We start from the raw sequence: 26,163 nt of genomic DNA on the forward strand, positions 1-26,163 counted from the left end.
GTTACCCAAAATAATCCAAACCATGTGTTTTCACCCAAAAATATACACTTGTTTGCCTTGTAAATCAAATATCAAAGAATAAATCATGTCAAACCAACCTAATAGCTTTCTTTCATAGGGTAACAAGCCTTGTGGATGGGGGGAAGCGGTAGATGTGTTATACCTTTACTTTGATAAGGCTTTTTAATAGTGCCTCACATGACTGTCTCATAAACAAACTAGGGAAATACAACCTAGATGGAGCTACTATAAGGTGGGTGCATAACTGGTTGGAAAACTGTTCCCAGAGTGTAGTTGCTAGTGGTTCACAATCAAGCTGGAAGGGTATATCAAGTTTGGTCCCACAGGGATCAGTTCTGGGTCTGATTCTGTTTAATCTGCAAACACTTGGAAGGTGGTAAGGTGATAGGGAACAGCCAGCATGGATTTGTGAAGAACAAATCATGTCAAACCAATCTGATAGCTTTCTTTGATAGGATAACGAGCCTTGTGGATAAGGGTGAAGCGGTGGATGTGGTATACCTAGACTTTAGTAAGGCATTTGATACGGTCTCGCATGATATTCTTATCGATAAACTAAGCAAATACAAATTAGATGGGGCTACTATAAGGTGGGTGCATAACTGGCTGGATAACCGTACTCAGAGAGTTGTTATTAATGGTTCCCAATCCTGCTGGAAAGGCGTAACGAGTGGGGTACCGCAGGGGTCTGTTTTGGGACCGGCTCTGTTCAATATCTTCATCAACGACTTAGATATTGGCATAGAAAGTACGCTTATTAAGTTTGCGGATGATACCAAACTGGGAGGGATTGCAACTACTTTGGAGGACAGGGTCATAATTCAAAATGATCTGGACAAATTGGAGAAATGGTCTGAGTTAAACAGGATGAAGTTTAACAAAGACAAATGCAAAGTGCTCCACTTAGGAAGGAAAAATCAATTTCACACATACAGAATGGGAAAAGACTGTCTAGGAAGGAGTACGGCAGAAAGGGATCTAGGGGTTATAGTGGACCACAAGCTAAATATGAGTCAACAGTGTGATGCTGTTGCAAAAAAACCAAACATGATTCTGGGATGCATTAACAGGTGTGTTGTGAGCAAGACACGAGAAGTCATTCTTCCGCTCTACTCTGCTCTGGTTAGGCCTCAGCTGGAGTATTGTGTCCAGTTCTGGGCGCCGCATTTTAAAAAAGATGTGGAGAAATTGGAAAGGGTCCAAAGAAGAGCAACAAGAATGATTAAAGGTCTTGAGAACATGACCTATGAAGGAAGGCTGAAAGAACTGGGTTTGTTTAGTTTGGAAAAGAGAAGACTGAGAGGGGACATGATAGCAGTTTTCAGGTATCTAAAAGGGTGTCATAAGGAGGAGGGAGAGAACTTGTTCACCTTAGCCTCTAAGGATAGAACCAGAAACAATGGGTTTAAACTGCAGCAAGGGAGGTCTAGGTTGGACATTAGGAAAAAGTTCCTAACTGTCAGGGTGGTTAAACACTGGAACAAATTGCCTAGGGAGGTTGTGGAATCTCCGTCTCTGGAGATATTTAAGAGTAGGTTAGATAAATGTCTATCAGGGATGGTCTAGACAGTATTTGGTCCTGCCATGCGGGCAGGGGACTGGACTCGATGACCTCTCGAGGTCCCTTCCAGTCCTATAATCTATGAATCTATGAATATCTTCATCAATGATTTAGATAATGGCATAAAAGTTTGCACACGATAGAAAGCTCAGAGGGGTTGCAAGTACCTTGGAGGATAGAATTAAAATTCAAAATGATCTGGACAAACTGGAGAAATGGTCTGAAGTAAGTAGAATGAAATTCAGTCAGGACAAATGCAAAGTACTGCACTTGAGAAGGAACAATCATTTTCACACATACAAAATGGGAAATGACTGTCTAGGAAGGAGTACTGCAGAAAGGGATTTGGGGGTCATAGTATGTCACAAACTAAATATGAGTCAACAGTGTAACACTTGCAAAAATAACAAACATCATGTGTTAGCAGGAGTGTTGAAAGCAAGACATGAGAAGTAAATCTTCCACTTTACTCCATGCTGATTAGGCCGAACTGGAGTATTGTATCCAGTTCTGGGAGCCACATTTCAGGAAGGATGTGGACAAATTGGAGAAAGTCCAGAGAAGAGCAGCAAAAATTATTAAAGGTCTAGAAAACATGACCTATGAGGAAAGATTGAAAAAAATGGGTTTGTTTAGTCTGGAGAAGAGCAGACTAAGAAGGGACATAACAGTTTTCAATTACATACAAGGTTGTGACAAGGAGGAGGGAGAAAATTCTTCTCCTTAACCTCCGAGGATAGGACAAGTAGCAATGGGCTTAAATTGCAGCAAGGACGGTTTAGGTTGGACATTAGGAAAAACTTCCTAACTGTCAGTGTGGTTAAGCCCTGGAATAAATTGCTTAGGGAGGTTGTGGAATCGCCATCAGTGGAGATTTTTGAGAGGAGGTTAGACAAACACCTGTCAGGGATGATCTAGATAATATTTAGTGTTGTCATGAGTGCAGGGGACTGGACTAGGTGATCTCTCAAGGTCCCTTCCAGTTCTATGATACTACATCATGTATACTCTGTTTTGCCCTGACAATAGTCTTTCACTCCAAAAAAGAAGCTGCACTGAGTCAGACCACATCCTTCTGTATGAGTGCAATGTCTCTTGTTCTGTTGCAAACTCTAAATAACATGAAATCCTTATATATTCGGAAAGACTGTGTGACGTATGTCCATCAAATTTGGAAGATTATAAAGGATTTCCACCGATTGGAAGGCAAAAGATGCACTGTCCTAGGGATGGGGGTTCCATGACCACCACTCCCAAGAGGAGGAGGAGGGTGGTGGTGGTCGGGGACTCCCCCCTCAGGGGGACTGAGTCATCTATCTGCTGCCCCGACCGGGAAAACCGAGAGGTCTGCTGCTTGCCAGGAGCTAGGATACACGATGTGACGGAGAGACTGCCGAGACTCATCAAGCCCTCGGATCGCTACCCCTTCCTGCTTCTCCACGTGGGCACCAATGATACTGCCAAGAATGACCTTGAGTGGATCACTGCAGACTACGTGGCTCTGGGAAGAAGGATAAAGGAGTTTGAGGCGCAAGTGGTGTTCTCGTCCATCCTCCCTGTGCAAGGAAAAGGCCTGGGTAGAGACCGTCGAATCGTGGAAGTCAACAAATGGCTATGCAGGTGGTGTCAGAGAGAAGGCTTTGGATTCTTCGACCATGGGGTGGTGTTCCAAGAAGGAGGAGTGCTAGGCAGAGATGGGCTCCACCTAACGAAGAGAGGGAAGAGCATCTTCGCCAGCAGGCTGGCTAACCTAGTGAGGAGGGCTTTAAACTAGGTTCACCGGGGGAAGGAGACCGAAGCCCTGAGGTAAGTGGGGAAATGGGATCCTGGGAGGAAGCACAAGCAGGAGAGCACAAGAGGGGAGGACTCCTGTCTCAGACTGAGAAAGCGGGACGATCGATGAGTTATCGTAAGTGCCTATACACAAATGCAAGAAGCCTGGGAAACAAGCAGGGAGAACTGGAAGTCCTGGCACAGTCAGGGAACTATGATGTGATTGGAATAACAGAGACTTGGTGGGATGACTCACATGACTGGAGTACTGTCATGGATGGATATAAACTGTTCAGGAAGGACAGGCAGGGCAGAAAAAGTGGGGGAGTTGCGTTGTATGTAAGAGAGGAGTATGACTGCTCAGAGCTCCGGTATGAAACTGCAGAAAAACCTGAGAGTCTCTGGATAAAGTTGAGAAGTGTGAGCAACAAGGGTGATGTCGTGGTTGGAGTCTGCTATAGACCACCAGACCAGGGTGATGAGGTGGACGAGGCTTTTTTCTGGCAACTAGCAGAAGTTGCTAGATCGCAGGCCCTGGTTCTCATGGGAGACTTTAATCACCCTGATATCTGCTGAGAGAGCAATACAGCGGTGCACAGACAATCCAGGAAGTTTTTTGGAAAGTGTAGGGGACAATTTCCTGGTGGTGAAATCAGGAAGGCCAAATCACACTTGGAGTTGCAGCTAGCAAGAGATGTTAAGAGTAACAAGAAGGGTTTCTTCAGGTATGTTAGCAACAAGAAGAAAGTCAAGGAAAGTGTGGACCCCTTACTGAATGAGGGAGGCAACCTAGTGACCGAGGATGTGGAAAAAGCTAATGTACTCAATGCTTTTTTTGCCTCTGTCTTCACGAACAAGGTCAGCTCCCTGACTGCTGCACTGGGCAGCACAATATGGGGAGGAGGTGACCAGCCCTCTGTGGAGAAAGAAGTGGTTCGGGACTATTTAGAAAAATTGGACATGCACAAGTCCATGGGGCCGGATGTGCTGCATCCGAGGGTGCTAAAGGAGTTGGCGGATGAGATTGCAGAGCCATTAGCCATTATTTTTGAAAACTCATGGTGATCGGGGGAGGTCCCGGATGACTGGAAAAAGGCTAATGTAGTGCCCATCTTTAAAAAAGGGAAGAAGGAGGATCCGGGGAACTACAGGCCAGTCAGCCTAACCTCAGTCCCTGGAAAAATCATGGAGCAGGTCCTCAAGGAATCAATTATGAAACACTTAGAAGAGAGGAAAGTGATCAGGAACAGTCAGCATGGATTCACGAAGGGGAAGTCGTGCCTGACTAACCTAATTGCCTTCTATGATGAGTTAACTGGCTCTGTGGATGAGGGGAAAGCAGTGGACATGTTATTCCTTGACTTCAGCAAAGCTTTTGATACGGTCTCCCACAGCATTCTTGCCGCCAAGTTAAAGAAGTATGGGCTGGATGAATAGACTGTAAGGTGGATAGAAAGCTGGCTAGATCCTTGGGCTCAACGGGTAGTGATCAATGGCTCCATGTCTAGTTGGCAGCCGGTTTCAAGCGGAGTGCCCCAAGGGTCAGTCCTGGGGCCGGTTTTGTTTAATATCTTTATTAATGATCTGGAGGATGGTGTGGACTGCACTCTCAGCAAGTTTGCAGATGACACTAAACTAGGAGGCGTGGTAGATACACTAGAGGGTAGGGATCGGATACTGAGGGACCTAGACAAATTAGAAGATTGGGCCAAAAAAAACCTGATGAGGTTCAACAAGGACAAGTGCAGAGTCCTGCACTTAGGATGGAAGAATCCCAGGCACTGCTACAGACTAGGGACCGAATGGCTAGGTAGCAGTTCTGCAGAAAAGGACCTAGGGGTCACAGTGGAGGAGAAGCTGGATATGAGTCAACAGTGTGCTCTTGTTGCCAAGAAGGCTAACGGCATTTTGGGCTGTATAAGTAGGGGCATTGCCAGCAGATCGAGGAACGTGATCGTTCCCCTTTATTCGACATTGGTGAGGCCTCATCTGGAATACTGTGTCCAGTTTTGGGCCCCACACTACAAGAAGGATGTAGAAAAATTTGAAAGACTCCAACGGAGGGCAACAAAAATGATTAGGGGTCTGGAGCACATGACTTATGAGGAGAGGCTGAGGGAACTGGGATTGTTTAGTCTCCAGAAGAGAAGAATGAGGGGGGATTTGATAGCAGGCTTCAACTACCTGAAGGGGGGTTCCAAAGAGGATGGAGCTCGGCTGTTCTCAGTGGTGGCAGATGACGGAACAAGGAGGAATGGTCTCAAGTTGCAGTGGGGGAGGTCCAGGTTGGATATTAGGAAAAACTATTTCACTAGGAGGGTGGTGAAACACTGGAATGCGTTACCTAGGGAGGTGGTGGAGTCTCCTTCCTTGGAGGTTTTTAAGGCCCGGCTTGACATGGAATTAAACTGAAAATTTCTAAATGTGACCTTTTGAGAGAGAGAGAGCAAGTCCTTCCCTGGAAGTGGTGGTGCTGCTGGAGTCTGTAAGAAGGAGCTAGCAGACACATTAGCTGTCCGTGCTCTTGCAAAGATCATGATAGGAGAACTCGGGAAGCTGCCACACCTCACTATAAAAGGTACATTCAAGACTTCTCTCGAATAGCAAAGCCATTGTATGACTTGTTGACTCTTCCACTGGAATCTGACATGCAGCAGTATCAAAAGTGGACTTGAAAAAAAGAGGAAAGCCAAGGGACAGGGTCTGGACAGATGCCTCCAAATAGTCCGTTACCTGGACTGAGCAACACCAACATGTTTTAAATCAGCTAATTGCCTCCCTGGTATAGCCATTAATAATAGCCTAACCTCATTCTGTCTTACCCTTTATTCTACATGGACATGCTTCCAGTAAAGGATTAGGTGCCATCTCATACCAGTGTCTGGAAGGTAAACCAAGAGTCCTCTGTTAGGGGTGAAGAACACAAACTACAGCAGAGAAGAACTGAAGAATTATCACCTTCATTCAGGAAAGATGGAATTTCTAGCTTTGAAATGGACTGTAACTGATGCATTTCATGACAACGTCGTGGGGCTACGCACATATTATATCGTGAATATGACCCTGTTCCAACTACAGGAAGGATCCTTGTCTCATTCTCCTGATGGAAGAGCTGAGATGCAGGGAATGAGCGTGTCCTTCCTGTCCAGGCTGCAGCTGTCTAGTGATTGCAGGTAGGAGACCCAGGTTCTTCTTCGGTAACTCTTGTATTGTTGAATGGGTGGGAAAATAGCTTCAGTGTGAAATTCCTCTGCCAACTTCTGTGCACTCTTCCGAATGTTTTGAAATCCCTCATCTGACCAGTAAGCATCTGACCGGTAAGAGTGTAGGTATGACTTTGCTTTTTCCAGTTGTTCCATTGCTCCAGATATATCAAGGTCAACACCTTGGAGTCTATTGCTTACAACATTTATTTCAAACAGTATGTCATGCCACAACACTAAGCCACACAGAAATTTGAAGTTATGTATGTTTCTGGTGATTCCATTTCCCTCTGCCAGTGTTCTCCCACGAACAGTTCCTGTCATAGTATTATCCTCCATAATGGCAACTATGGCATCATCTATCATCCCAATTTGGTGTTTGATCGGCTTTATCGCCTCCACTCAACTCTTTCCCATCGTGTGGCACTCGGTGGTTTCAGGGTCAGAGAGGATGTTCCCAGATGTTGCTTCAAAATTTGCCATCAATGAGTTGATGCAGAGAAAAATACATAGATGCTTTGAACTATGTTAAAAAAATTTAGCAGCCTCACTAGAAGCTGATGCTGTATCACTGACCACCAAGTTCAATGAATGAGAACTGCATGGGACAAAAGAATCTCAAGGGTTTAACTCTCAAATCCGTGTCTGCACTCCTCTGTTCTTTCTTCTCATGTTGGCATCATTATCATAGCCCTGACCTCTCATGTCAGCTATCGCAATTCCTGTATCTTCCAGCTTTTTAAGAAGCACATTTGCCAAACCAGCTCCTGTAGTACCATCAATATCAGTAAATTCCAGAAAATGCTCTCTGACAGTCACCATAGCAGGGACATTTTCACTAGGTTTTGTTGTTATAAAACGCACCATAAAAGTCATTTGTTCTGTATGGCTGATGTCAAGTGTGCAGTCCAGAATAACCGAGTAATATCTTGCTGACTTCAGATCTGCCACAATCTTCTGTTTCACTTTTGTTGCCAGTAACTGTATGCTCTTGTTTTGAATTGTTTTTCCAAGGTAGTGGTGCGTGTACATTTCTTGGGTGGTGACTCTTCTTAGATGCTCCTGGAGTACAGCATCAAACTCAGCCATCAGCTCCACAATTTTAAGGAAGTTTCCATTGTTTGGCACATAGAGCTGATCTGAAGTGCCACACAGTGCTACGTTTTGGGTAGCAAGCATTCTCACAAAGGCAATGAGGCTTTTCAGAACATTTTGCCAGTAAAGAGACTCTGATGCAATCTTCTCTTGATGCTGATCATCTATGGTGGCCTTTAACCTTAGTCTCATCTCAAGCACTTTCCACCTATGGAATGCTCTCTGGTGATTTGCTGCCTTCTCATTGCATGCCAGATTTTGCCAGTCCTTTGTTCCTGTAGAACCCAATGTACCTAGAACATTAGACTGGAAGAGTTTGCAACAAAAACAGTATGCAGCATTCTGAGTTTTTGAGTACATAAGCTATGGCTCTCCACTTTGTCACCATTGGGGATTTCACGCCAGTAATGTGTTGGATGGAAACTTCTATTTTCATTGTCTTTGGGGAACATGCAGTTTTTCACTTGCTGTGGCCCATGTAGTACAAGGAAGTCCCTCAGGCTACTGCTCAAATGGGTCCACAGCCCTGGATCATCTAGACTTAAGGAACTAAATTCAGCAGCAGCTGTTTCTTGCGCCTCCACCACACTCTTCTCTGATCGACACTTTTCTTCAGGAATGTGCATGGTTACATCCATTTGAGATGGAGATGTGGATGCTGCAGTAGCTGCCAGGTCACCTGCACGCCGACTACCTGGACGATCAGGCATCTTCTCACCACTCACATCCTCACTGGGGACGGAAGGCTCACCGGGAACATTTGTGTCTATGTATCTCAGGAGAGCTCCTTCCTGCTTAGATAGAAAAGCTTCCTTTGCTTTCTTGCTTTTTCTGAATGCTGCCCAGAGGGGCGTTTTCTTCTTTCACTCAGGACTGCTGTTCTGTGCCGGTTAGTGGCTCTCAACACTCAATTAAAGAGGACAAATAAGTAAGCTGGTAGCAGGACCTGAGTGAGGGAAGATATCAGTGTCTTAAGGGCCTAACTGGCTCCTACTTCTTCAGTTGGCTGCCTGTTCTCCTCAAGGGGGTCCAGGGAAGCAGCAGGAAACAGGAAGCTCCCTGAGAAGCTGGTGTGAATCAGTCCAGGCTCCTGGGGGTGCTGGAGAGATACATAAGAGGTTCCTCCTCCTCTCTCTCCCTGCAGCTCCTGCTGCTTTCTGTTATTCCCTCTCCCCTTTTCTCCTGCCTGCCTGTTATGTCTCTTGTGCCCTCCTTCCTCCGGCACAGCACTCCACCATCTGTGTGCATCTAGAGCAGAGAGAATACATATGCATCAGCAGCAGACACAATTTTCTACACTCTGGGTCCTAGGGGTGCCCCCCTCCCCAGTCTGGCACCTGAGGCGGCCGCTTGAGTTCGCCTCATGGTAAGGCCAGCCCTGGTCACTCTGCAGATGGCCTGCCTCAGTCCCCCTCTGCCCCTCCCTCCTTCAAGGGGCTTCACGGGCTTTCATGAGCCCAGTGACAAACCGCCCTTCGCAGGGTCACGTTTGCTGATGTTCACAAACACAAATCTCTCCCCTGCCTTAAGCAGGGCACAGCCCTAAACTCCCCTGCTCTCAGGCTCATCCATGCCAGAGCCTGGCTCACTCTCTACATCTCACAGCTTCCTGACCCTTCCCATCCCCCTGCAGCTTCCTGCTGTGCTTTATAGGGGAGTCGGGTCTCCTCAGTAACTAGGTTTGGCAGGCCCAGGTGGCCTTAGAGTGGCCCAGCAGCCAATGGCGTAAGTTGGGTGGGAGCCACACGTTCCATCACCTGGGAACTGTGGTGAATGAAATGCCTAAAATGGAACAAAACAACATTTTGAAATTTTCCATGAAACCTTATTTGGAAAAAAAATATCAGGTGGGTTGAAATGTTTCAACTTTATCAAAACAAAATGTTCTGATTTCAATGTTCTAAAAGTTTTAAATGCTCTTTGTATACAACACAGTACATTTTGTTTAAAGTCATTCAAAATGAAAAATCAAAACTTTTAATGGGACATTTCAGCATAATTGAGAAGATTCATTCCAGGGTTTTTCTAACTGAAATTTTGGCAGTTGACCCATTTTTCTAAAAGTTTTGATTTCAGCAAAAATGGCACTTTTCATTTAAAAAAAAAACCCCAAAGTTTTAACAATACCTTTCTGGGCAGCTTTAGCTGTAACGCCCCTGTACATCACAGGTTCATTCCAATGGCCAGCCTGTCAACTACCTCGTAGGGAACAGGTGCTATGCCCTGAATTTCTTGGGCAACTCAAACTCTACAGGTCCCTGAAGTTGGATGATGGCACTCAAAGACAGAGCAATTTAGCACAGCAGGAGGGGAAAGTGAGAGGCTTGCTTAATTCATAGATTCATAGATTCTAGGACTGGAAGGGACCTCGAGAGGTCATCGAGTCCAGTCCCCTGCCCGCATGGCAGGACCAAATACTGCCTAGACCATCCCTAGTAGACATTTATCTAACCTACCCTTAAATATCTCCAGAGACGGAGATTCCACAACCTCCCTAGGCAATTTGTTCCAGTGTTTAACCACCCTGACAGTTAGGAACTTTTTCCTAATGTCCAATCTAGACCTCCCTTGCTGCAGTTTAAACCCATTGTTTCTGGTTCTATCCTTAGAGGCTAAGGTGAACAAGTTCTCTCCCTCCTCCTTATGACACCCTTTTATATACCTGAAAACTGCTATCATGTCCCCTCTCAGTCTTCTCTTTTCCAAACTAAACAAACCCAATTCTTTCAGCCTTCCTTCATAGGTCATGTTCTCAAGACCTTTAATCATTCTTGTTGCTCTTCTTTGGACCCTTTCCAGTTTCTCCACATCTTTTTTAAAATGCGGCGCCCAGAACTGGACACAATACTCCAGCTGAGGCCTAACCAGAGCAGAGTAGAGCGGAAGAATGACTTCTCGTGTCTTGCTCACAACACACCTGTTAATGCATCCCAGAATCATGTTTGCTTTTTTTGCAACAGCATCACACTGTTGACTCATATTTAGCTTGTGGTCCACTATAACCCCTAGATCCCTTTCTGCCGTACTCCTTCCTAGACAGTCTTTTCCCATTCTGTATGTGTGAAATTGATTTTTCCTTCCTAAGTGGAGCACTTTGCATTTGTCTTTGTTAAACTTCATCCTGTTTAACTCAGACCATTTCTCCAATTTGTCCAGATCATTTTGAATTATGACCCTGTCCTCCAAAGTAGTTGCAATCCCTCCCAGTTTGGTATCATCCGCAAACTTAATAAGCGTACTTTCTATGCCAATATCTAAGTCGTTGATGAAGATATTGAACAGAGCCGGTCCCAAAACAGACCCCTGCGGTACCCCACTCGTTACGCCTTTCCAGCAGGATTGGGAACCATTAATAACAACTCTCTGAGTACGATTATCCAGCCAGTTATGCACCCACCTTATAGTAGCCCCATCTAATTTGTATTTGCCTAGTTTATCGATAAGAATATCATGCGAGACCGTATCAAATGCCTTACTAAAGTCTAGGTATACCACATCCACCGCTTCACCCTTATCCACAAGGCTCGTTATCCTATCAAAGAAAGCTATCAGATTGGTTTGACATGATTTGTTCTTCACAAATCCATGCTGGCTATTCCCTATCACCTTACCACCTTCCAAGTGTTGGCAGATGATTTCCTTAATTACTTGCTCCATTATCTTCCCTGGCACAGAAGTTAAACTAACTGGTCTGTAGTTACCTGGGTTGTTTTTAGTTCCCTTTTTATAGATGGGCACTATATTTGCCCTTTTCCAGTCTTCTGGAATCTCTCCCGTCTCCCATGACTTTCCAAAGATAATAGCTAGAGGCTCAGATACCTCCTCTATTAGCTCCTTGAGTATTCTAGGATGCATTTCATCAGGCCCGGGTGACTTGCAGGCATCTAACTTTTCTAAGTGATTTTTAACTTGTTCTTTTTTTATTTTATCCGCTAAACCTACCCCCTTCCCATTAGCATTCACTATGTTAGGCATTCCTTCAGACTTCTCGGTGAAGACCGAAACAAAGAAGTCATTAAGCATCTCTGCCATTTCCAAGTTTCCTGTTACTGTTTCTCCCTCTTCACTAAGCAGTGGGCCTACCCTGTCTTTGGTCTTCCTCTTGCTTCTAATGTATTGATAAAAAGTCTTCTTGTTTCCTTTTATTCCCGTAGCTAGTTTGAGCTCATTTTGTGCCTTTGCCTTTCTAATCTTGCCCCTGCATTCCTGTGTTGTTTGCCTATATTCATCCTTTGTAATCTGTCCTAGTTTCCATTTTTTATATGACTCCTTTTTATTTTTTAGATCGTGCAAGATCTCGTGGTTAAGCCAAGGTGGTCTTTTGCCACATTTTCTATCTTTCCTAACCAGCGGAATAGCTTGCTTTTGGGCCCTTAATAGTGTCCCTTTGAAAAACTGCCAACTCTCCTCAGTTGTTTTTTTAATGAACTGTCTCTATCTGCAGTTATGAATAACAAGTGTAACCCATTGGGGTTTAGAGAGCATGGCCCTTTAAAATCTTTTTCCTAAGCGGGAGGGGGAGAGTAAGAAAAAAGGAGGGAAACTCCAGGGGCAGGCTGGAGCCCCAAGGAGAGGGGGAGGCAGCCTGAGGCCCTGGAAAAGGGAAGCAGCAGAGAACCTGCCTGAGGCCTGAGACGGACAGGGCGGCCGATCAGGGACAGCCCAGGACAGGAGCCAGGAGCAGCACTGTGCCAGAGAGGAATCGCCCAAGAAGGACAGGCCGGATCTGGACCCAGTATCACAGCTGCTCAGAGCTCCATGGGGCTGTGAGTACTGGGGCTTGTGACTCTGCATTGGGGACAAGGAGGGAGGCTGTAGCTAGTAAAGTGGGGAGGGGGTCGCTCTGTGTGGCTTTGCAGAGAGCGGCAGAAGAGGGTACCGGAGGGGTTTGTTGGGGAAAGTTCACTGGTGCTGAAGACGACCAGGAGCACCCAAGACTCACCACTGGACTGGAACTTTGCTCAGGACTCCTGAACTCTGTGTGCAGACACATTGCTCAGTGTCTGCTCTTCCAGACTGTGCTACCACTGGGCCTGTGGGGCCTTGGCTTGGATGCAGCCCTGTTCTACTGCTCCCCATATATTTCCCCTTGTTGTTTTTCACCTCTCATCCCTCTGTAAATAAATATTTCCCTTTCTTATACCCATTGTACTTTTCCTGTGGGTGTGTGTGTTCACTCTGGGGGGGTGGGGTTTGGAACAGGTGCCCCTGGGGTGGAAGGGATTTCTCCTACTGCATTCCTGCGCGCGCCTTCACTTGGCCAGAGCTGCCTGCAGAGCAGACTCCATCTTGGCCACGAAGGCGCTAAAGTTACACAAGTATTCACACTTGTAACAAAGTGGTGTGCACCAGTTCTCAACTCAGAAGGTTCATGGCATTGAAAATAAAGAACAGAAATTTCACTTGTGGCACTAAACCTGTGAGTTTCCACCATCTCCCTAAGCAGTGTTCAGTGCAATCTTTTTTCAAATATTACAAATTAGTTGCCATTTTGCTAATATTTTACAGCAGTTGTTTGTGGGGAGGGAAGGCACCTGGCCTTGAAATGCACCTTCACCCATTCCCCTGTCCCATCTTAGAAGGTACAAAAATCTGCCCTTTATGTATGATGAAAACAAAGAAACGAGGAATGACTTAGTTTGCTTGCTCATGGAACCATTTAATATTTCACTCATATTGAACTCCGATTGCCACCTGAAGAGTCGATGAAAGTACAGTATATATTTATACCAGACACAGTACTAAACAAGGCTAAGGAAGAGCTTTACAATTAAATTGGGGTTCTTAACCTTTCCAATACATTAGAAAAAGTCACAATTATTGGGAAATATCCTAAACACATTCCATCACTTAATACCTAGGGTAGAGTCAGAGCACCCATCACTAAGAGAGGCCACACTGCTGCAGTTTCTGTGTTTGACTAATTCCACCGTCAGTTTGGCATCAAAGCCATCGGGTGCATCTATAGTGCGATAAAAGACCCACAACACGGCCACAGCTGGCCCGGGTTAGCTGACTTGGGCTTGCAGGGCTTGGACAATGGGGCTATAAATTGTTTGGGCTCAGGCTGGAGCTCAGGCTCTGAAACCCTCTTAAGGGAGTGGGTCTCCAGGGCCCGGGCTCCAGCCCAAGTGTGAATGTCCACACTGCTCTTTGTAGCCCTGCAAGTCTGAGTCAAATGACCAGGGCTTTAAGACTGTGTCAGAGTTGTTTTTTTTTATTGCCGTATAGGTGTACCTTTAGAGAACTGAGAGGTGCTTGGGTTTCCCTATCTCCCTCTGCCTTGGAGAAGTTTTCTTTCCCACGTTGCATGAAAAACATCTGCATGATGTATTCGGGGTCACCTCAGAATTGGCCTACCTTTCTGTGCCCATAAAATTGCATGTGCCAATAACTGTGGGCACAGTTAATGTAGTTGAACACCCAAGCACCAGTGACTGCGCTCACAAAGCAAATACTCAGGTGTTTAAGTGACATTCATTGCTTTAGTCTAATCCAAGTTATTGGGCTAAATACAGGATAACTGGGTTAAATTTAATGGCCTGTGTTATACCAAAGGTCAGAGTTAGGGTGACCAGATGTCCCGATAAAATCGGGACCATCCCGATATTTTGGTGTCTGTCTCCCAATATCCGCCGGCAGCACTGGGTTTTTTTTGTTTTGTTTTTTTTCTCAGCCAGCAGGACTCGTGCCTTTTTTTTTTTTTTTTTTTTCCTGTCTGCTGCTCTCCAACCCCATGTGTCCCGATATTTTCTTCCCCTCATCTGGTGACCCTAGTCAGAGTAGATGTTCTAATAGTTCCTTGTGGCCTTAAAGTCTATGAAACTGCGCTGAATCAACACTATAAATTGCTAACTTTTCCTGTAAGACAGGGTTATAAATGGGGCCAGCCCTAAACCAAATGGTGCCCCAGGCAAGGAGCATCTTCTGGCACACCCCCCTCCATTTGTTAAACTTTTGAATACCTTATTTTTGTATTACATTCGTAACCCATTTCATGACTTTGATGCACGATTTGCATGCATGGTTTATCCCTGTTATATAAGACTGACTGGTGACGCCCCGCCCTGCCCCTTATATATCCACCAGGGCATGGCTGACAACGTTCTAGGAGGTTCAAGGAAAATGTAGTTCTCAAAGTCTGGAAGGTTCCACGAGATTCTACAATGGTCCAGAACATTCTAGGAGGTCAGTGACAAATAAATCCACATACAGAATACCTGAAACATTTTACTTCAAAGATTCCATTTTCCCTTTTGTCGCTAACAACAAAAACAGCACCCCAAGCCCGGCACCCCCCAAGCCCGGCACCCCAGGCAGTCACCTGGGTCACCTGCCCCTAAATCCGGGTCCTTCTTATAAATGTTATCCCCACTGTCTGAGTCTTCATTCTGTAGCAGGCTTGGTGGAATCTCCTGGGGGGGAGGGATAGCCCAGTGGTTTGAGCATTGGCCTCCTAAACCCAGCATTGTGAGTTCAGTCCTTGAGGGGGGCCACTTAGGGATCTGGGGCAAAATCAGTACTTGGTCCTGCTAGTGAAGGCAGGGGGCTGGACTCAATGACCTTTCAGGGTCCCTTCCAGTTCTAGGCAATAGGATATCTCCATTAATTAAATTAAAAAATTAATATCTTCTCTGCAGTTCATCATCCATATGCATGTATCACACTCTAGAGCTCTTGGGGAAATAGGACAGTGGCTATTGAAAGCATGTTAGTTAGAAATGACTTGAAAGCCAGAGATTGCATTTTACATTGTCAAAGAAAACACTATTGTTTATTGATTCTGAATTATGATAAGTGGGCATAGAGGCTACTAGAGAGCTGGGATTTCATCTTCATTAATCCAGCCTCTTCCTTTTATTTTATGGAATGAAGTCTTTCTCTTGGGTTTTGTTTTCCTCCGGTTTTCTTTGGAGGATAAGTTAACACTCATGTAGACAAACAGCATGATATTTACATATATCATTTAAAAGTAATTGCACAGTCAGTATTAATAGATTTGATATCCTGCATGTAAATAATGTGCTTATATCTCAATTAATAATTCATAAATGTCCATAGGTTTCCTTGGCAAAAACCAAGGTGTTTGTCCGTGACAATATTGTTAATAACCTTGCTTAACATACATTATTCTCTGAATGTTAATGGTACACTTTAACAATTTAATTCGTAAGGTCTCTATAAATGTGGTATTGATCTTGAGATTTCATCTTAACCCACAGTGCTTAATCTATTTTTATTTACACAGCATAATATTGGTTATGAGCTAATCACAATTTCCTAAGGGTTTCCAGTGATTTTATTGGCATTTACTAGAACAGGGCTTAAAATATAGTCAGCATTTAATTAATTGCAACTATCTAAGTGTCTAATTTGCCAATATAATTTTACCAAGATAAAGTTACTCTACCATGTTACTCTGAAACTCTACCATGTTGTTCATCGTAATTTTTTTTTTGTATTTTGTTTGCAACTTAATCAGCATTAAGTTTAGATTACTTTTCTTTGACCATTTTTCATCATTACATTATGAAGAACAAAACACATTAACTTTGCTTCATTTTTTACTCTGCTTATAATGGGGTAACCCTACCATATTGTCAACAGAGCGAGCTGGTGTCAGGGTGTGCTGTGTCTGGAGCTGGTCAGCAAGTCATCACCTAAATTGTTTGGCAGCTCATCGAATCTGAGACTCTTTACGGGTGTGTACCTCTTTCGATGAAAGTTTCTGAGGTCCAGGATAGTGAGTGGGGGAGTGGAAAGATATGGAGAGGGGGTGAAGTTTCCCAGGCTGACACCTCATCTGGGGGCTAAATCATGAAAATTGCTGGATCTTTGGAAATTGTGCCCAACAGAGACTGGGCTAGAGGACTTCATGCGGCTGAACCTCTCAGAGGCCTGTGCACTCAGCTTAATTTTTCTAGCTGGATCCTTTTGTGGAGGGAGCATGTCCGATGTCCCTGCCCAAGGAAGTCCTGTCTGTTTTGTACTAGAATGGTTACTGTTAGGGTAGAAATGTGTTAAATGGCCACTTCCATATGTGGGGCAGTCCTGTAACCTGGTTTGTGCTTATTTGGATACTTTGCTTCTCTGCTGGAAAACCAGGAAAAACACACGCAGTTTGATACGAAGGCTTTTATTCCACACATAGAATCATAGAATATCAAGGTTGGAAGGCACCTCAGGAGGTATCTAGTCCAACCCCCTGCTCAAAGCAGGACCAATCCCCACAATAAGCTTTTATTTTTCAAGTGAGATTTTACTTAATTGATAAATCTTTTTAAAGCGTTCAGAAACTGATTTTTGCTGTTGAGGGCACTGAAAGGTCAGCGTGGATGACATGTAATTATAGAAATTGCACTGTTATAGTTTGCAGAAAATGCTTTTGCCCTTCTTTTTTTGTTTCCTTTTTTTTACCACCCTCCCCCCTGCCCCTTTGCAAAGAAAATCTCCACAATCACAGCTTTGGGCATAGGTGATTCAGCTTTGGCAAGTAGCAATTGTGTGCCTTCTGCATCAGAAAAGAGAGATCCTCTGGTACGTGGGTCATTCTTCCCACAAAAAGAACGAGGAGTATGTGTGGCACCTTAGAGACTAACACATTTATTTGAGCATAAGCTTTCATGGGCTAAAACCCACTTCATTGGATGCATGCAGTGGAAAATACAGTAGGAAGATGTATATACACAGAGAACATGAAAAAATGGGTGTTGCCATACCAACTATAATGAGAATGATCAGTTAAGGTGAGCTATTATCAGCAGGAGGGGAAAAAAAAAACTTTTGTAGTGATAATCAGGATGGCCCATTTTTAATAGTTGACAAGAAGGTGTGAGTAACTGTAGGGGGAAAATTAGCATGGGGAAATAGTTTTTACTTTGTGTAATGACCCATCCACTCCCAGTCTTTATTCAAGCCTAATTTAATGGTGTCCAATTTGCAAATTAATTCCAGTTCTGCAGTTTCTCGTTGGAGTCTGTTTTTGAAGTTTTTTTGTTGGAGAATTGCGACTTTGAGGTCTGTAATTGAGTGACCAGGGAGGTTGAAGTGTTCTCTGACTGGTTTTTGAATGTTATAATTCTTGACATCTGATTTGTGTCCATTTATTCTTTTCCCACAAAGTCTGTGTTTGTGCCCATTTCCTGAGAGCAGAGCCAGACCCACTGGAGGCTCTTGGAGGTATAACCCAGGGCCCAAATGTGTTTGTAAATACTACCTGGCAATATTTACAAATTTATTATACCAGTCCTGAAATTACTGCTTCCAGGACACAGTAAATTCAAGGACAGTCAGGCATGTTTGTAGAATCTCAAGCATGGCTGAAGGCCAGCAGGTACCAGTGTGAATGATGCTATGTTGTCACAGTCAGAAATACCAGCACCCTTCCTGATAACATTTTCACCATTACAATCCCTGTGTGCCATGTGTTTTCTGGAATATCTCAACCTGGGTATCTGTGAGTTGGCACACCCTCTAATGTTTCATCAAAGTGAAGCGTTGGCCTGGAGAATCATTCCCTACAAACATAGGGATTACTTTGATTCACTAGTTGTCAGATCAGCTCACCAGTGACAATGTTTGTGTTTGTTTTTCAAAACTGCAAACCCTTCAAAATCACTCTGGGATCTAAAAATCAGTCGTGTTCTTTCTGGCTGGTATTTCATCATCATCTGGGACTTTTTGGCTTAGAAAAGAGGCGACTAAGGGGGAATATGATAGAGGTCTATAAAATCATGAGTGGTATAGAGAAAGTAAATAAGGAAGTGTTATTTACTCCTCATAATGTAAGAACAAGGGGTCACCAAATGAAATTAATAGGTAGCAGGTTTAAAACAAACACAAGAAAGTATTTTTTTCATGCAATGCACTGTCAACCTCTGGAACTCCTTGCCAGAGGGTGTTGTGAAGGCCAATACCATAGCGGGGTTCAAAAGGGAGCTAGATAGATTCATGACACTAAACTGGGAGGAGTGGTAGGTAGGATACAGAGGGATCTAGACAAATTAGAGGATTGGGCCAAAAGAAACCTGATGAGGTTCAACAAGGGCAAGTGCAGAGTCCTGCACTTAGGATGGAAGAATCCCATGCACTGCTATAGACTAGGGACCGAATGGCTAGGCAGCAGTTCTGCAGAAAAGGGCCTAGGGGTTACAGTGGACGAGAAGCTGGATATGAGTCAACAGTGTGCCCTTGTTGCCAAGAAGGCTTACGGCATTTTGGGCTGTATAAATAGGGGCATTGCCAGCATATCGAGGGACGTGAACATTCTCCTCTATTCGGCATTGGTGAGGCCTCATTTGGAGTACTGTGTCCAGTTTTGGGCCCCACACTACAAGAAGGATGTGGAAAAATTGAAAAGTCCAGTGGAGAGCAACAAAAATGATTAAGGGGTGGGAGCACATGACTTGTGAGGAGAGGCTGAGGGAACTGGAATTGTTTCTTCTGCAGAAGAGAAGAATGAGGCGGGATTTGATAGCTGCTTTCAATTACCTGAAAGGGGGTTCCATAGAGGATGGATCTAGACTGTTCTCAGTGGTGGCAGATGACAGAACAAGGAGTAATGGTCTCAAGTTGCAGTGTGGGAGGTTGGATATTAGGAAAAACTTTTTCAGTAGGAGGGTGGTGAAGCACTGGAATGGGTTACCTAGGGAGGTGGTGGTGGAATCTCCTTCCTTAGAGGTTTTTAAGACCTGGCTTGACAAAGCCCTGGCTAGGATGCTTTAGTTGGGGATTGGTCCTGCTTTGAGCAGAGGGTAGGACTAGAAGACCTCCTGAGGTCCCTTCCAACACTGATATTCTATGATTCTATGGAAGATAGGTCCATCAATGGCTATTAGCCAAGATGGGCAGGAATGGTGTCCCTAGCCTCTGTTTGCCAGAAGCTGGGATTGGGTGACAGGGGATGGATCACTTGATGATAACCTGTCTGTTCATTGCCTTTGGGGCACCTGCCATTGGCCACTGTCGGAAGACAGGATACTGGACTTGATGGAAATTTGGTCTGACCCAGTATGGCCATTCTTATGTACTTATGTTCTTAATAAACACTCTGTACGGAACACTCTGCATTTGGTTACTCCAGTGCACCTAAATTCCCTTCACATTCTGCCCTGAGTTACCTAGACATCCTCACTGATGGCAATGCAACTGCACAGTTATAATCTGGGCAGAATCTGGCCCTGCACACACAACTTAAGGAACAATTTAGTTGATGATTAATGAGTCATAATGGAACCCTATTCCTTCCCTCATACCTGTCTTTGCTCTGCAGGGCATAAGGGAGCAAGAGGAATAGGAACTTTTTGATTTGACTATTCAAGTAATCAAATCTGACTCCGGATCCACCCAGGATATGGACCGGCAGAGGAAGAAAGTGCACTTTTTAATGAATCGCCCATGTAGAACTGGACATAGTTAGGCCTTAAAGTAGGGTTAACATATCTGAACTTTCAAAGAGAGGACACTCCATTGGGGGGTAGCCCCGCCCCCTAGCCACTCCCTCCCACTTCCCGCCCCCTGACAGCCCCACCAGAACCCCCAACCCATCTAACCCCCTCTGTCCCTACTGTCCCAAACCCTCTCCACACCCCTGCCCCCCTGACAACCCCCCCCAAACTCCCGACCCATCCAACCCCCCCCGCTCCCTGTCCCCTGACTGCCCCCCTTCTCCAACTCCCCGGCCCCCTTACCGTGCCGCTCGGCTTAGAGCAGGTGTCTGGCTCTGCGCCCCAAGAAGTGCCCCGCCCCGCCGAGAGGCGTGCTGTGGCTGTGGAGGAGGGGGGGAAGCGAGGGAGGGGCTCTGGCCGCCGCTGCCAGCCCCGCCGCCGCGTTCCCTCATAGGCGCACAGCCCCGCCCCCCAGCACTGCCAGGCGGCATGCTAAGGCTGCAGGGGATAGGGGGAGCCGGGAAGGGGCTTTGGCTGCCGAGGCCCCAATGCGAGCGGCGCTCGGCCGCCCTGTCAGCCGCTTTTCGGTCGATAAATAGCCGACCGGGGGGAAATCCCGGACATTTTTAGATTTTTAGAAATCCCCCCTGGATGGCTATTTAAAGAGCGAAAAGCCGGATATGTCTGGGGAAACCTGGACATATGGTAGCCCTATTTAAAAGACTAACGTGATTTTAGTCAATTTGAATAGTGGAGAGCAAGGTCAGTCCTGTTGTATTACAATTCCCCATCCTGCATTTGATGGGGCTTGAGTCATGTTTTCTACCTGTGGCTCACAAAATGTGTGTTCTGTGCAGTCTGCCTGTGCACTAGCATATGGACAAGAAAGACTCACAGAAGTGAATAATTCTTTCCACACAATAAAATGTCATAATTACAATAAGATTTCTGTAGGGGAAAAAAAGCCAGGGGACATGGAAATTTTCTCAGAGTTCTTTCTTGAGAACAGAGCAACATTAAGGTCATTTTAGTATAACATTGTAGGTAAGAACATCTTATAGTCTTCCGGGCATTGTCTGAGTGGGAGAATCTCAGCGCAGTTAAGCTGGGTTTGTTAACTCTCTTTGACAAGATCCAAATGAAGCTCATGTTACCATGGAACCCCATACCTGCCATTTTCCCTAATGAAGGGAGGCAGTGGCTGCCTGAGAGTGGGGAAGCTAGGAAAAAGGACTTCCCGGGGGGGCGGGGGGTGAGGAAAGGAAGCAGAACAGATGCACCAGACATTCAAAAGCCTGTAAAAAGCCTGTTTCAAAGCCCACTGAAATGAATGGAATGATTCCACTTGGCCTTGGAGTATGTCTCATACACATAAAACCCCACCATCTCACCATTTCTACTTGGTCTTTAGTCTTCTCCCTTGGGCCTGCCTGCCACAGCCCTTTGCAATATTCTGTAATGGAAAAACAATTATGAGCCAAATTATCTGGGAGGAAGAATTTAATAAAAAATGTGAATAATAATTGGGAATTGCTTAAGAACACTTTACTTGATGCCCCAAAAGCTACAATGCCACAATTGAGGAAGAAGCTCATCTTGGCTTAAAAAATGACCTGGTTTAGCGGGAAGAGAAGGCAACTATAAAAAATAGAATAAAGGGGAAGTTGAGAGTAATGAATATAAATCAGAAGCTAGGAATTGTAGAAAATTGATAAGGGAAGCAAAGGGACACAATGAACATTCTATCAACTGAAGAGTTTAAGTATGTTAGGGACAAAAAGAATCCGAACAATGGTATCGGTCCATTACTAGATGGAAATTATGGAATTATCAATAACAATGTAGAAAAAGCAGAAATGTTGAATCAGTATTTTTGTTCTATGTTTGGGGACAAAACAGATAAAGTAGTCTCATTATATGATGAGAACACTCTTTCCATTCCATTGGTATCCCAGGAGGTTGTTAAACTGCAGCTGTTAAAGTTAGACACTTCGGAGTCAGCGAGTCCAGAGAACTGGCATTCAAGAATTTTAAAAGAGCTAGCTGAGGAGCTTGCCGGACAGTTTTGTTTTCTTGTTTTATATTGTGAGTGTTGTTTGAATAACAAGCCCAAGCGTCTGAGGGCCTTTCAGAAGGGACTTCACCCAGTGTAATCTCTAGAATAAATAACCAGGCCTCTGGATTATTTCTTGTGTTCCAAAAGGGCCTTCTGTCTGTGGGAAGATTTTGGAAATGGGTCGGTCTCTAAATGCTTTAACGATGCTCAGGCAGATGCCCCTGTACTCCTCAGTATTCTCCTGCCTGCATGCAGAAACATACCCTATTGCTAATGCATTTAGAGCAGATACATTTTACAATATTTTAAGGACTCTTCTATCAAAACAAGAGACCTTCTTGTGCACTTAAAATCTGCAGCATGATTGTCTGCCAATGGTCTGAGTGCAATCAATTTACAGAACAGAATGAAAAACAAGTTGCTTTTTTAAAAAAGAAATTCATAGCACTCATTTCTTGGTCTTTAATCTTCACATCCATAAGTAAGTGTATGGAAAAGAGAAACCATATGTTTTTTTAAAATACTTTCTATTGGTGTTTCATTTCAATTGATCAAAAAAATTGCATAAAGATTTGTATACGAACATTCAATATTTACATAAGCATCTTAACTAAAGGTGCTATTTCAATATTATTATTCACACTTAATGTTTATAACACCCTTGAGCTTGCATATTAAATTTCACCATATTTAAAAGCACATTGAACACCTGTTGCTTAGCCTCAATGACAGATTGACTGATAGAATATGATTCAATTTGGTCAGAGTTTATTTGCTTCACCACATAAAAAGGAGATAGACATGTTAATGGTGTAGACAGTGTGGGAGAGAAAGGAACAGTGTTACAGGGAGTTTATTTCAATGTTTCCCTTATAGGTGCCACTTCAAGGAATCTCAATGATTGTCTTCTAAAGAATATCCCCAGATTTTTGGGGCCAACTCATGGCTATAATTTTGTTCAGGCTCAGAGAAATGCTACTCCTTGGCTGGGATAATGAAAGGGCCATCAATAGAGCCCTCTGGGAAAATTATTTTGGAATTCGAAGTGATAGAGGGCTGAATTTTCAAAACATTGAATGGAAGTTGCATGCATGAAATTTAGTTAGCCGTACCTGAGACCTTCTACAGTGCTATAGACCCAGCTTTCATACAGTGTTACATTTCATTGCCACTCAGTACTGCATGCAGAGAAAGTGCCTATGGTGAGTTTTTGAAGATTCAGCAACAGTTAGGAAAGGAATGAAAATAAGGAAGCCCTGAGAAACAAGGTGCCTTCGTTTGTTGCTGTCTCACATGTTCCCATCAGTTTGTAACAAACGAAACGCGCTGAGGGAGATTTCACCACTATTGCTGAACTCTGCAATTAGGGCTAACACAAACCAGAGTCATTTCCAGCAGCCTTTCAGATTGTTGAAATTGAATAAAGGATGATGAACAAGTGTGTACGCAGGATACAATTTAAACAATTACATTCCATCTGCCTAGAACAGTGGAGAATAATTACATAGCTGCATATAACAATCTCAATACATATGGATGCGGAGCAAAATAGTCAGTACTCACAGATCGCACAAGACAACAGCTGCTACTTGTAATCACCATGAAGAATAAGAGGAATAGCAAGAATCTTGTTCCTGTGCACAGTCTGACAGTGCCACTTAATACCGTGACTCTGAGCCAAGTGTTTGTGATATTATGAAATCTGCTTGTGTAGAAAGAAAAACAAGCAAAGCCGGGAAAGTGATTGACAACGATCTTCACCTTTCAACAAAGAAATGGGAGGATTACAAGGAGCAAGTACTTATTTCCTAGGATTCAACAGCGCGCCTGCCATTTATCTCCACCAAAGACTCAACACTGGAAAATCAGGAAAGAAGAAAATATATTTTGCTGCATTTTTCACCTTCATGCTGCTGGGGTTGAGGTGGAGTTGCACTAAAGAGGTCCTTCTACTCCACCAGTGAGAGGAGGACAAATTGGCTTGGTTGCATTGGGTTATGGTTCCTGCTTCCAGTGGTGGTGGTTGTGAGCTCAAATCTCTCTGCTTCCTTAGTGGAGAGAGTAAAAGTGGCTGTACCTGTACATTTCCTAGCTGAGTGCTTAAGGCATAGGGCTTGAAATCCACTAGGATTTCCCTGTGCAGATTTGAATCCTGTCCGCAGTTTGGGGTGTCGTTTAGCCTACATAACACAGGAGGTCAGACTAAATGATCACAGTGTTTTTCCTTCTGGCCTTGGAACCTGGGACACTCTTCACCTTTGTATTGTTGGCTTCCCTTTCGGTTGTAGAATAAGAGAGCTCTACCTGCACAGCAGGCATCCCTGGCCTGACTGATCTCTCGTGCATGTGTCCGGGCTAGGCTAGATTGTGACAACATTAAGGTGCCTAGGAAAGAACAGTCAATAAAGCACAGTGGTGCATTGCAGCTGTCCTTTCCTGAGGCACTGGAACTGCGGGCCTCGGTACTAGGCTCGCTCGCTCTCTCTCTCTTTTTAAACCCTGCCACTTCTACCCCTTCCTGCCCCGATTCAGGAGAGCACTTGAATATATGATAAGGGCCATCTCTAATCAGCAAAGCATTTATGCATGTGCTGAGCCTTCACCGACTTCAGTAGGATGCCAGCATTGCTTTTCTAAATCAGAGTCTTGGTCCTCTCCTTTTTCCTTTCCTCTGTGAATTGGCATGGTTACTCTGAAACCTGGCATGGTTTTGTAAGCTCTCGCTGGCAGAAAGTGCAGCCTGTGGGAGAGTCACCTTGTGAAGCAGGAGCCAGGGGACTATCCGGTGATCAGCATAGGTCCCTCCTAGCAGCCCACGTTTCTGTTTCTCATCTTAGTACACCCCTCTGACTCTACAGGTTCCTTTATAGGTTACTAAGAACCACATCATCCACTATTCTACTTTGCTCAGAATGACTTTCCACAATGAAACTCCTATTTTCTGTGTCCCAGTTGTTACATCTCCCTTTCTAACCACTTTTTTCCAAGGTGAGACATCAGAAATGTTCTGAGATAAGAAGCACTCGTGTATCTTAAATATGCCTCTTGCTCATTCAGTTTATGCTACTGGAAAGAGGAACAATTGCTACTGAAGAAGCAATAACTTAAATATTTGAAACTGTTTTTAAAATGATCTGCTGGAGGGTGAGAAGGAAATTGCCAAGACAGAAAATGTGGATACAAATGGAAAGAGGAGGGAGGGAAAAGAGGACAGGAAAATGTTGACTGCACTGATATTTTTGAACAATAGGTCTGAGCCATGCATTCAAATAGAACAGAAGGTTCAAAACTACCTCATCACCATCATTCTCTCTGTGATATAGATATGCAGGGCCACATGCTCATCTGGCGTAAATCAGTGTACCGCCATTCACTTGCACCAGCTGAGATTTGGCCCAAACTATATTAGAAACAAAATCTGGAGGTGGCTTTGGCTCCAGATTTGCAAAATCAAAGCCTAGGGCTAATTCAGATCCCAACCCCATTTTATCCTTAGCCTGAGGTTTCAGAGTTCTGATAGATGTCTCTTGTTAATCTCTGCTCTAAAGAGATGGGAAACCAGGAAGGGTTTGGGCCTGGTAAATGTAAAACTTTGGATGTTCTGATCTGGCTTCCACGTTCCTCAACCCCTAAAGTTTCAGCCTTCTCTAGTCATAGCAGAATCCTATTCAACAATGGTAAATGTCTGATGGAATCCAGGTGTGCTGAGCACATGGCAAGTGAAAGCTACCAGTGAAGCTCCAAAACTACACAATTCCTCTGTGGAAATAGGACTGCAAAGATTCAGGCAGGACTTAGAGTCAGTGCCATAGAAAAAAAGGTCAATGGGAACAGCACTTGCATGGGAGCATAATGTGGCTAGGCCCTGTCTTTAGTGTGCTCAACACTGCCACAAACAGCCTTCTGCCCACGCCTGCTCCCCCAGGGCAACTTGTCCTGCATCCTCCTCAACACTGTGAAGTCAACGAATGGGTGAGCTAATGCAAACAGTACCCCACCTCCCCAAGAGGAAGCCCTCCCGTCGACAGAGCACTGTCTACACCAGGGGATGTAGGAGCAGGATTTTAT

Source organism: Malaclemys terrapin, chromosome 4 (assembly GCF_027887155.1).
Source record: "Malaclemys terrapin pileata isolate rMalTer1 chromosome 4, rMalTer1.hap1, whole genome shotgun sequence".
Taxonomy (NCBI): domain Eukaryota; kingdom Metazoa; phylum Chordata; order Testudines; family Emydidae; genus Malaclemys; species Malaclemys terrapin.